At 44.4% G+C, this 13,844-nt stretch overlaps 1 protein-coding gene across 1 annotated transcript in view; it reads right to left on the bottom strand.

The window, feature by feature from the left end:
- Positions 1-523: 523 nt before the first annotated feature.
- tm2d1 (TM2 domain containing 1) overlaps positions 524-13,844 on the bottom strand; it is a 101,056-nt gene continuing 87,735 nt past the window's right edge. Inside the window, exon 7 of the mRNA XM_072510956.1 lies at positions 524-2,045. The gene's annotated coding sequence lies outside the window, so the exon portion shown is untranslated. The remainder of the gene's footprint in view (positions 2,046-13,844) is intronic.

Raw genomic sequence — 13,844 nt, 5'->3', positions numbered from 1 at the left:
TGCGCAAAGACAAGTTATAGCCTCATGGAATATAATAGATAACTTTTACCAAATAGTTTTTATCTCTATTATTGCTCTCTCATAGCTTTCAAAATGTCCTTATGTTATTTCAACTGTATTCATTGTACATTTTTGATCCATGAACAAGACTATGATTTGCCAGTGTCTCATGAGCCAAAGTCCATGTTTATTACATTGAGTTCAGGGATTTTTACTGGTGTTATGAGAATCATATTCCACAGTTCCATGTGTTTATAAATTAGGCTTCAGATTTCTATAACTGGATGTGAAATTTTGTTTTACTACATGGAATTTTAGGATTTTTCAACCCATATTTGGGCATTGCATTCACTAAATCTATCCATTTAGCACAGGACTAAATAGCTGGCTTTTAAAGCAGACCAAGGCAGGCCAGCAGCACGGTTCAATTCCTGTACCAGCCTCCCCAAACAGGCACCGGAATGTGGCGACTAGGGGCTTTTCACAGCAACTTCATTTGAAGCGTACTTGTGACAATAAGCGATTTGCATTTCATTTCATTGTTTATTTCTTGCGAACAATTCAGGTTTTGTTTCTGAGACATACTTTACAATTATAAGCACAAATTTACATGTAGTTACGAGTTGCAAAGAAGATTACATCCTTTTGAAAATATTCAGCAATACTCTCTGTCTCTATTACTTGCCCTGGAACTCTGGTAGTATCGTAGTTAGTGTCAATATCCAGTTTTTTTATTCCAGGAATTGAGGTCGTGACCCCTTCCTGACTCATCAATTCTTTCCACTCTGACATTACACCTCACAAGTATTCCTTATTACCTACTCAGCATCTTTATACAGCCTGATACTCTGCCTGGCTTTAAGTTCTTCTTTAAGACTTCCAAGTGCAATTTTCTAAAAGGTTAAATAAACATTGGTATTATTTTGAGGAAGCTTTTGTCACATCACAAATACTGACAACATAAAATCATGATAAAGATAAAGAGAGAAAAAAGCAAACCAAAATCGACCCAAGATACAACTTTAGCAACAAAGTATGGACAACGTTCTCCTTTTTGAGCCAAATTCCAGTAAAAAAGCCATTTAAAGATGCCAGTACAATCTATTAGCTTCCTATAATATAGAAGTAAACACAAATATTTTTGTAAACTTGCATTCATACAATGCCTTTTCCAAGCTCAGGATGTCTCAAAGCACTTTTCAGCCAATGAAGTATCTCTGAGGTATAGTCACTGTTGTATGTAGCTAAATGTGGCAACCAGGTTTAAAGCAAGATCCCAAAAAGCAGCCATAATGACCAGACAATATGTTTTAGCGGTGATGGGTGAGGGATAAATTCCAACCTGAACACTGTGGAGACTCCTCTTCAAATAGCGGCATGGCATCTTTTACATCTACCTTGACTTAATGTCTCACATGAAAGATAGCACATTATTTTCTCAGTCTTGCACTGAAGTTGAGATAACGTGCTCAAATTGGTTCAGAGATGTAAAAGCCAAATTTGACACGTGCAATCGTAACAATCTAATACATTGCAGAATATTAATGAGCTACAGAACACACAGCAATATTGCAGAGATGCCACTTCAAGAGAATTTGTTAGAATGTCATAGAAGTCAACATGTTATGAAACACTGTGATTGGGAGATTTTTGGACATCCTAACTGGCAAAGCAATGAAGTACATCAGTTCACATATATAGTGGATAACCAACATGAAAAGAATTGTATCAAACGTATTTATAAATTTTTTTTAAAAATCAACATTTTTGAAAAGTACATGTGGGCTGCACATGCATACTGATTTAGTTACAGTGTCACCAGTTTGACCCAGCTATTTACAACCACACTGACAGTTGTCAGGTTTTCATCACTGCAGAAATGCAGCTGTTTTATTCCTGTTCAAAATGCTTCAGAGTGTATTGTTTATCATATCCACACAGATCATAGTTCTTAAATCTGCACTCAATCAGGTCATCCAACGTTTTTTGCCATTGCCGTCCTTGCAACGTTCACGTGGTTCCTTTGTTTCCTTGGTGGGCTTCCTCTGTGAATTAAGGATGGACAATGTATTGCACAGAGATACCACTTCAAGATAATTTGTTATGTCTCTATGCTAGTTTATAAATTAGAGATATCAGATTCAATTCAATCAACAAAACCCATATAGCTGGCAAAACATAGCTGTGGAACCAGATTGGAATTGGGTAAATAAATGCACTGAGTCGACGCAAACCACAATTAAACTTAACAGCTGAACTTGTCTTTGAGAAAACAATATTGGTCAAATGCGGAGAGGGGGAAATATGAATACACCATGCATGCTTATTGCGCATTATGAAATGTTAAAAAATGGCAACAGTCTACTCAGTGGTCCTAATGAGATATTCAGCATCATGCACATTTTGGAAGAGAGGGTTTAGCACAATGCACTGTAATCATTGTAAATCCTATATATCAAATTCCTGCAATGGATCACACACAGCTACAGTAAACCACCAGTCAATAAGAGGCTTTGCTCCCCATTACAGTCCCGTTTTCATTTCCACTGTTGGGCCAGAAGTTTGCAGCAAATCATTTCTCTGCAACGACACATCAACTATGCTTGCCACTATTAGTTAATTCAAAAAATAAACCAGAAATTTGATTCTCACCAAATTGCTGGACAATATGCACCGCTTCTCTGCTAGAACACCAAAGCTGAGTACCTTTTTGTCATGAGGCTCCCTGTTGAATTTAATTTCAATTGTGGAATTGCTGGATTTACAATGTTACTACTAATTATTCCCACCCCAGCCATTTAAGGCTATAATTAGTGTCATGGAGGACTCTGTTAAAGATGTGATTTATGGTCCTGACTTGACATTCAACCTTGGAGACCCAGAAAGGGAACAATGAAGCTGTGAAGTTTTAGACCAGCAGACAGTGAATTGTACCTAGGGGTTCGTATCTTTTTAATTGTCTTGGCAGTATCTTTGTGCGAGCTTTGCCGTCCACGCATCTGTTTTTGTTATATGGCAATAATTTTCAGGATACAAAGCAAAATTGACCAAACAGGAGACCACTCATTCAAATGTAAACTAGATAGACTTTGTCCTAAAAATAACATTCCTGGATATACAATACAAATAAATTAAGACCTGGCATGGAAAGTGCCACATGCTTGAGAAAAAAAAAGGTGACCTTGAAGCTATGGTTCCCAAACATTCTCCAACACTTGGGGTTTCCCCGTGTCTGGCCTGTATTAGGCTAATTAATGGAGTTTGAATGCAATGCTTAGTCAACAATTCTATTATTATTACATTGCGACTCTGAGTATGGTAAAAGGTGAATTAGATTGACTTTTGAGTTATCAATTTCTATATTTACACGAAGGGCAATTTAGCATGGGCAATCCATCTATCCTGCACATGTTTAGACTATGGGAGGAAACCGGAGCACCCGGGGGAAACCCACGTAGACACTGGGAGAACGTGCAGACTATGCATAGACAGTGACCCAAACCGGGACTCGAACCTGGGATCCTGGAGCTGTGAAGTGACAGTGTTAACCATTGTGCTACCGTGCGGCCCATTTAAAAAATTTTTTACCCCCCACCCCGACCCGAGCACAAATACCTTCACTATATATATTTAAAACTTTCAGACGCCAATTAAATCAACTGTCAGATATTTCCTTTCCCTCCCCTCCCTCGCCAACTTCCCCTTAGTTACTTAGTCCTAAATTCTAACTAAACATTAGACACATGAGTTGGACAATTATGAATCAGGTCCTTGAGGGTTTTTCTGTCTTTTTAGAGTGGCGTAATTCCGTAGTCTGAGATGCTTCCATCGGATCAACATGAACAGAAAGTACAATAACGGGTACCTCTTCTAGCACAGGCAGTTCATTACTACGGAGACATTTGTTGATGGAAACACAGACTGCTGGAGCATCTCTCTCTACTCCTCAAGTGGTTCACGTGCTTACGAATGATCCGTCCCTCCATGCCTCGGTACGACAGGGGTCCAGTCTGAGAGACAATAATTCCGGGGATCTAACTTGATCCACGGCCGAAGTTTCATATTATGTACTTAATATGGGTCTTTTATGTTGCAGTGGTGATGGTTCATTGATAAGATCTTGAGGCTTGCGTGTTTCAACATAAACACTTTTATTGATAGGCTTTAACTATGTACAGTTCCAACCATAGGGTGGAATAATCACTCAGCACTATACTCTGTATGCTTCACCCTATGTCTATGTATTTACATTGTGTATTTATCGTATATCCTATGTTTTTGCATGTATGGAACGATCTGCCTGGACTGTATACAGAACAATACTTTTCATTGTGACAATAAATCTAAATCTAATCTAAATCTAAATCCTACCAAAAAATGACTGAGTGGCAGTTCCTTTGAAAAAAACAGTGTGAATCCCACCAATGCATTTGTCAAAGAATTTTGAGCCTCCCAAAGAAAGGTTTCCCCCCACGCCAATCACGCCCTTAGTGACCTCCCGCTGATTCACTCTCCCCAGGTAAATTCAACCACTGCAATCACTGTGGAGATCCATTTAAACGCCGCCCAGCACATTCTCCCAGCCTTTCTCCAAGCCCCCATTCCTTGTGTTAGATGGCAGGGCTATTGAGTGGATGGATGCCCCCCCCCACCCTCTACATCCTCACTGGATACCTCTAAGAAGCTCCCATCATGACATGCAATCGGGTGCGTGACGACAAACTTCATCATGAAGCCTTGCATTGAGATTCACATCAGTGTATGCTGTGTGATGTAAACTCTTGTATGAGCATTGGCATTCAATGTTTGGGACTCCATCTATTTTGGTTGAACCAATTAAACCAAATTAAATAAACTGAAGGACAAATTAAAAGGGGCACTGCCTCAAAGGGATACCGTCATCTGTGGCAGTGAACCTTAGCTCTGCATATTTCATTGGCACAATTGACTTGTCAATGAAAAATGAAATTAGAAGTCCTTAGAATTCCTACAGCGCAGGAGGGTGTTCGGCCCACCGAGTCTGCACCAACCCTCTGAAAGAGCACCTATCCAGACCCACTCACCTCGCTCCCCCATCCTCGTAATCTCGTAACCCCACATAACCTACACATCCTTAGACACTATGGGCAATTTAACATGGCCAATCCACCTAACCTGCACATCATTGCCTATCAAGCTCATGAATGCCTCCTGTGGCAGATGAGACACAGCTGATTAGAGTGAAGCCTGAAATTAGCATGACAAGCACACATCTGGAGGGCACTTTCATTCTTCTATTTCACAGCCCTGCGCATTTATTCCTGAGAGACAAACTTTCCAGGCAACCAGAATTGATATTCAATAGAGCTTAACTCCTTGGTCTTCAGAGTTCTGCCTAAGTATGGGGTTCTACTCACAGTTCAGCTGTGCTTCCCCAAGTGAGAGGGTCTTCATTCCTCATGAGGCATTGATGCAGCGCATTCCTGAGAACCCCAACCTGCCCTTGCAGTCTGGCGTCTCATGAGACCCCACCCAGGAACTTCACAGTCGCCCCCAGTGCTGACCCTCAGTATCCACCTCCTCTCACCCACTTTCCACCTCCCATTAAGGACGGGCACTCCCTCAGTGATGATTTGGGCACAAGCCAAGCAAGGAGGACATAGGAAGCAGTGCTTCCATGCCAGCCTCTTAACACCCTTAAAGCAAGGGGTGCCCCAAAGTAAATAGAAGGTAAGACGTGCTAGCAACCCAGCCTCCCAAAATTGAGTGACGAAACTCCAGCCAAGGCCCCCGAGTTGAACTTACCTGTGTCTCACAAGTGCTCTCCGGTGCCACCTAAGAAGTGAAGAGTCTGGAGAACCACGGCTGCCTCAGCTGTAAATGATACTGGGGTGCCAGGTGAATATTCTGTGACGGGGAAGATCTGGAGAGAGTGCTCGCTAGTGACATGCTAATGTATTAAAATAGTGTTCCTGGGCTCCTGCGACGTGATTCACACTACTCCACCGGGGTGGAGGGAGTAAAAATGCCGAAACCCAATCCCGCCTACACAATTGCGTTTATTGATTCTCTCCGGATTTTGAACCCGTGCCGAGTTTCCCACGGGCGGCGAATGGAGGCTCAAAATTATCCCCATATTCTTGCATGGAGCTATTCCACGCAGTCATGCTGTTTACCGAGTTCAGTTCTAGATTGTTCTCTGATCATCTGACTACATACATTACTCTGTTGGCAGTGCCACTCTCCAGTCCCATGTTGACCCTTGCTCTGCCAGGCACCATACATTATAATGCACGCAGGCACATATCACAAGACAATATAATCTTATGTCTTGACAGTTCTTTCACAATCTTGGTCTGTAACGTGTGACGGAATGGTTGTGGTATTCTGTTCCTGGCATTTAGGCCGTGTAATAAAGCTTCTTCTCTTTCCAGCATTTCAATTCAGCATCTTTTTCATCATCCATTTTATCGTATTGGTTCTTGTGCTCTTCTATTAGTGTGACCATTTCAGCAATCTTGTTGCTGCACATAATCTCAGTTTCTTTCTCTGTCTGAATTGTTGATTCTGCTGTCAATTTCAATGTATTTGCCGCTTCAGTTAATTTTTTATTGCCAAGCTTCCTTCTTCAAGCTCTTGTTCTCCCAATTCAATTCTTCACTGGACTTGTTCTTATTTTCCAGTTGCTTTTTCATGGAAGTTCAGCTTAGTCTATATCATCTCATTAGTTTCTCCTTCTGAAATTCATTTTGTAATTTTATTTTGTAACTTTATTCTCCAAGTTTGCTGTCAGTCATTTCATCTTGTTGTTTTAATGTCTTCTCTAGAACTGGAATTCTTTTTGCTGATTCCTCTTTATATTCAATAGTTCCTAGTTTCTTTTGAAGTTCTTAAATTCCAGGTTTCTTAAAGGGGAATCCATCATGTTCTTACTGGGCACATACATTTCACAAATTGAATCTTTATTCCTACTTACCTTTTGGCTTCACTGTTGGTCAGGTCTGTCTCTGACAAAGTATTGACTTGGTTCCACTCTGTAGCTCTCTTGTTGCCCTTCTTGTGGGGTCTTTCATTGCCCTCCTTCTGGGATCTTCTTTCACCCACTTTTTTGTATTTTCCTCTTTGAGGTCTTCCGTTGTCTCTTCCATGAGGTCTCTATTGCTTATGGATCTTTTTTGAGAGTTGCCCTCTATCTGGTTCTTCTCTAATTTTCCATAGCCATTTGTTCCTTCTTGCGGTTGCCACTTAAAGTGCATTGCCACTTAAAGTGCATAACCTGTTTAAGGGTTTTGCTGCTTGAAATGAAACTTTAAGACTGTGTAGTAATCTAATTTCCCCAAACAGGCTATAGTTGCTCAGATGTAGTTGACTTCCTTTTGCAGGTGTATTTTGCGACAAATATATCAATGCAGGTACAGTGTCTTGGTGTGTTTCTTTTTGTTTACTCTTTGGTAAGGCCACATTTGGAGTACTGTGTACAGTTCTGGTCGCCTCATTTTAGGAAGGATGTGGAAGCTCTGGAAAAGGTGCAAAGAAGATTTACCAGGATGTTGCCTGGAATGGAGAGTAGGTCTTACGAGGAAAGGTTGAGGGTGCTAGGCCTTTTCTCATTAGAGCGGAGAAGGATGAGGGGCGACTTGATCGAGGTTTATAAGATGATCAGGGGAATAGATAGAGTAGACAGTCAGAGACTTTTTCCCCAGGTGGAACACACCATTACAAGGGGACATAAATTTAAGGTGAAAGGTGGAAGTTTTGGAGGGATATCAGAGGTAGGTTCTTTACCCAGAGAGTAGTGGGGGCATGGAATGCACTGCCTGTGGAAGTAGTTGAGTCGGAAACATTAGGGACCTTCAAGCAGCTGTTGGATAGGTACATGGATTAAGGGAAAATGATATAGTGTAGATTTATTTGTTCTTAAGGGCAGCACGGTAGCATTGTGGATAGCACAATTGCTTCACAGATCCATGGTCCCAGGTTCGATTCCAGCTTGGGTCATTGTCTGTGCGGAGTCTGCACGTCCTCCCCGTGTCTGCGTGGGTTTCCTCCGGGTGCTCCGGTTTCCTCCCACAGTCCACAGATGTGCGGGTTAGGTGAATTGGCCAATGATAAATTGCCCTTAATGTCCAAATTGCCCTTGGTGTTGGGTGGAGGTGTTGAGTTTGGGTATGGTGCTCTTTCCAAGAGCCGGTGCAGACTCAAAGGGCCGAATGGCCTCCTTCTGCACTGTAAATTCAATGATAATCTATGATTAATCTAGGGCAAAGGTTCGGCACAACATCGTGGGCCGAAGGGCCTGTTCTGTGCTGTATTTTCTATGTTCTAAAACTGCAGCACTGTGTTCTAGCGCAAGCCATTTTTTTTTAAGCTTCTGAACTTTTTGTTTTTAAACTGCAGTAATTCTTTGCCTTTTATCCAACTTCCTTTTTAAAAAATTTGACGCCACGGGTCTTCCAGCTCCGCATGACCATCGTTAAAATAATGTCCATCAGATTATTAATTGATACATGTTAAGGTCTGGTTTAAGATTTGGATAGTGGGGCACTAAAAGGAAATGTTGGATAAGCTGGTCTGATTTGCATAGAGGTTAAATGTCGGTAAAATTCTGTATGAAATCATTATAAGTAAATAGCATTCTGGACATTTTACATTAATCATGCACTCTTAATCTATAATTTAATAAAACCGTACAATACAGAAAAGGAGGAATTTGGCAAAAATTCAACAATTAGGATTTACAAAATTCGTACTTAAATATACTAAAGTCAGCACCAATGGTGTAAGTTTCAAAACAGGATCAGTAGTCCTACCAGTAACCAACCCCAGTGATTATCTCGCTATGCCATCTACATTGCCCATCTGTTGGGCAGCCCCATAGACTCTTCTTGACCTGCAAATTTTGAGTCCTACAACTTACATAGAACTCCAATTGTCATCTTAGGATGGAACTGGTTAGAGAGCACATGGTGCATTTCTGGCCAATTCAACTGACCACAGAACTGAAGAAACTCTAAAAGGCAAGATTGCCGCTTCATGCTCCACAAAAGTCTGTTGGCAGCCCGAGCTTGCCGCTTTCAGCTGCCATTGTGTTTCATCCAGCCAACATTCCTTTTTAAAAAAAATCTTTTTATTCTAACTCAAAGTACACCAATCACAATCTTTCAAAAACATAACACAATCCAAATATATTGTCATTGTTTTCCCCTTTTCCCCCCTTAGCATTCCCCATTCCCTCCCAAACCTCCTCTTCCCTCTCTCCCTCCTTACCCACTCGCGACAAACAAATCCTTGAATAGGGATAAGAACTTCCTCCAGCTTACAAAGAACCCCTCCTCTGCCCCTCTAAGAGCGAACTTGTGTGCAACTTAAGAAACTACTTTCTTAGTGATTAGTGGAGCCACTTCCCCCAACCACACCGACACCCTCGGTGGCTCCATTAATCACCACCACAATAGAATTTGACGCCGGGCAATTAGAGTGGCGAAGGCCACAACATCGGCCCCCCCTCCCTCCAGTAGCTCCGCCAATTCCCACACGCCTAAGATTCACCAGTGGGCATGCCGACATCCTCACCCCCACGATCTCTGACAGTACTTAAAAAACGGGGTCCAAAAAGCCACTAATCTTGGACAGGACCAAAACATATGGACATAATTTGCCCCCCCCCCCCCTCTCTCCCCACATCACTTGCCCTTATCCTCCAGCTCTGGGAAGAACCTGCTCATACGAGCCTGTGTCTTTTGAGCCTTATGCACCACTTTAAACTGTACCAGACTCACCCTAGCACAGGATGATGTCCTATTCACCCAATGCATAATTTCACTCCAGGCTTTCCATCCCAATTCCACTCCCAGCTCTTCGTTCCACTTCCATTTTATCTCCTCAATTTGCACATTCTTTATATCCAACAACTACCCGTAAATGTCCGCATTCTTCCCATCCCCCAGCTCATCCTGTGTAAGCAACCTGTCCAGCAAGGTATGCTCTGGCAGCTGAGGGAACAAGGGTAGCTCCTTTCGCACAAAGTCCCGCACCTGCATGTACCTGAATTCTCCCCCTTGTCAACTAGTATCTGTCCTGCACCTCTCTGAACCTCCCTTCCATGAACAGATCCCTAACCAGCTCCATCCTGTCCCTCTGTCAATGCCTATACATCGCATCTATTCCCGCCGGAGTGAATCTGCAATTTCTACATATTGGTGTCAGTACCAACATCTCCACCATGCCAAAATACTACCTCGTGGGCCACCTACATACCCAAATATCTAAACCAGCTTCTGGCCAATCTGAATGGTAGAGCACTCATATTTGCACTCCTCCCTGGGCATTCACTGGGTATACTTCATTTTTTGCCACATACAATTTACATCCCGAAAAAGTGCCAAACTTCCCCAATATGTCCATTATCATATCCATACACTCCAACAGATTCAAAATGTACAGCAGCAAGTCATCCACATACAGCGAGAATCTATGCTCCCCTTCCAATGCCCGACCACTCTCGATGGCCAGAGCGCAATGACCAAAGGTTAAATAGCCAGTGCGAGCAGAAGCGGGGACAGCAGGCACCGCTGCCTCGTGCCCCTCTATAGCCGGAAATCTCCTGAGCTCATTGAGATTAGCTTTACATTAGCCATGGGGGCAACATACAACCGCACCCAGAAGATAAACATAGACCCGAACCTACCAGGACCTCGAACAAACACCTCCTCTATACCCTATCAAATGTCTTCTGCGCATCCATGGACACAATAATCTCCGGCACCTCACCCATTGATGGAAACATAACCACATTCAACAATCATCTAATATTGCTCGACAGCTGCCGCCCTTAAACGAAACCCGTCTGATCCACAGACCATCTCCGGCACATACCCCTCCAGCCACCTAGCGAACACCTTCACATCTGTGTTTAAAAAGGATGTGGGCCTGTATGATCCACACTCCACCGGGTCTTTATCCTTCTTTGGGATTAAAGAAATCGATGGCTGAGCCAACGTGACCGGCAGCTCTCCTTGCGCCAACAGATCATTAAACATCCCCAAAAGATGTGGGGGGCCAATCCGCCGAAATCTGTTTGTAAAATTCTATCGGGATGTCATCCAGGCCCGGCGCCTTCCCCGACTTCATCAATCCAATCAACTCCATTACCTCCTGTAGTGCCTCCCGTCCCTGCCCCTTCCCCCTCTCTACTTCCAGAAGCACCAGCCCATCTCAATAGCGTCCCATCTCCACCTCCTCCCTTCAGGGCCCAGAGTTGTACAGCCCCCTGTAGAAGGCCACAAACGTCTTATTAATTTTCTCCACGTTGTCACCAACTCTCTCCCCATCCCCTCCCCTGATGCGCTAACAGGCAGCTGGCCTCTTCCCCATACTCATACAGAACCTCCCTCGATCGCCAAAGCTGGCCCATATATTTAAATAAAATATATTTTATTTAAATTTTCAAACACAATTTTTCCTCCTTACAAATCAACAAAAACGGTAACACGATAACTAATAGATAACATTGTTTAAATAAAGTAGTGAACTAACAAAGTAACACAAAATAGTGCTCCCCCCCGCCCCTCCACCCCATCTAGAACAAAAACAATTTACCCCCCACTTTCTCTTTCTGGGCTGCTGGCTATCTATTTTCCCCTAACGTTCCGCTAGATAGTTGAGGACCGGTTGCCACCGCCTGGAGAACCCCTGAGCCGATCCTCTCAACGCAAACTTCATTCATTCCAGTTTTATGAACCCTGCCATATTGTTTATCCAGGCCTCCACGCCGGGGGGTTTCGCTTCCTTCCACATGAGTAAAATCCTTCGCCGAGCTTCCAGGGACGCAAAGGCCACAGTATCGGCCTCCTTCGCCTCCTGCACTCCCGGCTCATCCGCTACCCCAAATATAGCTAACCCCCAGCTTGGCATGACCCGGACCTTCACCACCTTCGAGATCACTCTTGCCACTCCCCTCCAGTACTCCTCCAATGCTGGACACAACCAAAACATGTGTGTGTGGTTTGCGGGCTTCCCCCGCACCTGTCCTCCACTCCGAAGAACCTGCTCAACCTAGCTCCCGTTATGTGTGCTCTATGTAGCACCTTAAATTGGGTCAGGCTAAGCCTGGCACATGAGGAAGAGGAATTTACCCTACTTAGGGCATCAGCCCACAAACCCTCCTCAATCTCCTCCCCGAGCTCTTCTTCCCATTTTCCTTTCAGCTCTTCTACCAGCTCCTCCCCCTCTTGTCTAATCTCCCGGTATATTTCGGACACTTTGCCCCCCCCCCCCCTCACTGAAATCACTCTATCCTGGATCCCCTGTGTCGGGAGCAGCGGAAATTCCCTCACCTGTTGTCTCGTGAATGCCCTCACCTGCATACATCTAAAGATATTCCCCGGAGGCAGCTCATACTTTTCCTCTAGTGCTCCCAAGCTCGCAAACGTCCCATCTATAAATAAGTCTCCCACTCTCCTAATTCCTGCCCGGTGGCAGCTCTGGAACCCTCCGTCCAGCCTTCCTGGGACAAACCCATGGTTGTTCCTGATCGGGGACCACACCGAGGCTCCCAATATACCCTTCTGTCGCCTCCATTGCCCCCAGATACTTAATGTTGCCGCCACCACTGGGTTAGTGGTAAATCTTTTCGGGGAGAGCGGTAGTGGCGCCGTCACCAGCGCTTTTAAGCTCATTCCTTTACAGGACGCCATCTCCAGCCTTTTCCACGCCGCTCCCTCTCCCTCTATCATCCACTTGCGGATCATCGCCACATTGGCGGCCCATAATAGACGCCCAAGTTCGGCAACGCCAGTCCCCCTCTGTCCCTGCTACATTGCAGGAACCCCCTCCTTACCCTCGGGGCCTTCCCTGCCCACATGAAGCTCATGATGCTCCTATCTATTTTCTTGAAAAAGGCCTTAGTGATCAATATGGGGAGACATTGAAACACAAATAGAAACCTCGGGAGGACCATCATCTTAACCGCCTGCACTCTGCCCGCCAGTGACAGCATATCCCACCTTTTGAAATCCTCTTCCAGATGCTCCACAAGCCGAGTCAAATTGAGTTTGTGTAAGGTTCCCCAGCTCCTGGCTATCTGAATCCCCAGATATCGGAAGTTTCTTTCCACTCTCCTTCGCGGCAGGCCATCTATCCCTCTACTCTGGTCCCCAGGGTGTATTACGAAAAGCTCACTCTTTCCCATGTTAAGCCTATATCCCGAAAAGTCTCCAAACTCCCTCAATATCTGCATGACCTCTGTCATCCCCCCCACTGGATCCGCCACATACAGCAGTAGGTCATCTGCGTAGAGTGACACTCGGTGTTCCTCTCCCCCTCTAACCACCACTCTCCATTTCCTGGAGTCTCTCAGCGCTATGGCCAGTGGTTCAATTGCCAGCGCGAACAGTAATGAGGACAGAGGGCACCCCTGCCTTGTTTCCCTATGTAACCGAAAATACTCCGATCTTTGCCAATTTGTGACTACACTTGCCATTGGGGTCCCATAGAGGAGTTTAGCCCAGCTGACAAACCCCTCCCCGAACCCAAACCTCCTCAGCACCTCCCATAAATACTCCCACTCTACCCTATCAAATGCCTTCTCTGCATCCATTGCCGCCACTACCTCTGCCTCCCCCTCTGCTGGGGGCATCATTATCACCCCCAATAGCCGTTGCACGTTGACATTCAATTGTCTCCCCTTTACAAACCCTGTCTGATCTTCGTGCACCACCCCCGGGGCACAATCCTCGATCCTCATTGTCAGCACTTTTACCAACAACTTGGCGTCCACATTCAGGAGCGAGATAGGCCTATAAGACCCGCATTGCAGCAGATCTTTATCTCGCTTCAGGATAAGTGGTATTGTCACCTCCGACATT

This window comes from Scyliorhinus torazame, chromosome 7, assembly GCF_047496885.1.
Source record: "Scyliorhinus torazame isolate Kashiwa2021f chromosome 7, sScyTor2.1, whole genome shotgun sequence".
Taxonomy (NCBI): domain Eukaryota; kingdom Metazoa; phylum Chordata; class Chondrichthyes; order Carcharhiniformes; family Scyliorhinidae; genus Scyliorhinus; species Scyliorhinus torazame.
Note: the sequence above shows the minus strand (reverse complement) of the source record. Positions and strands in the feature narration are given on the sequence as shown.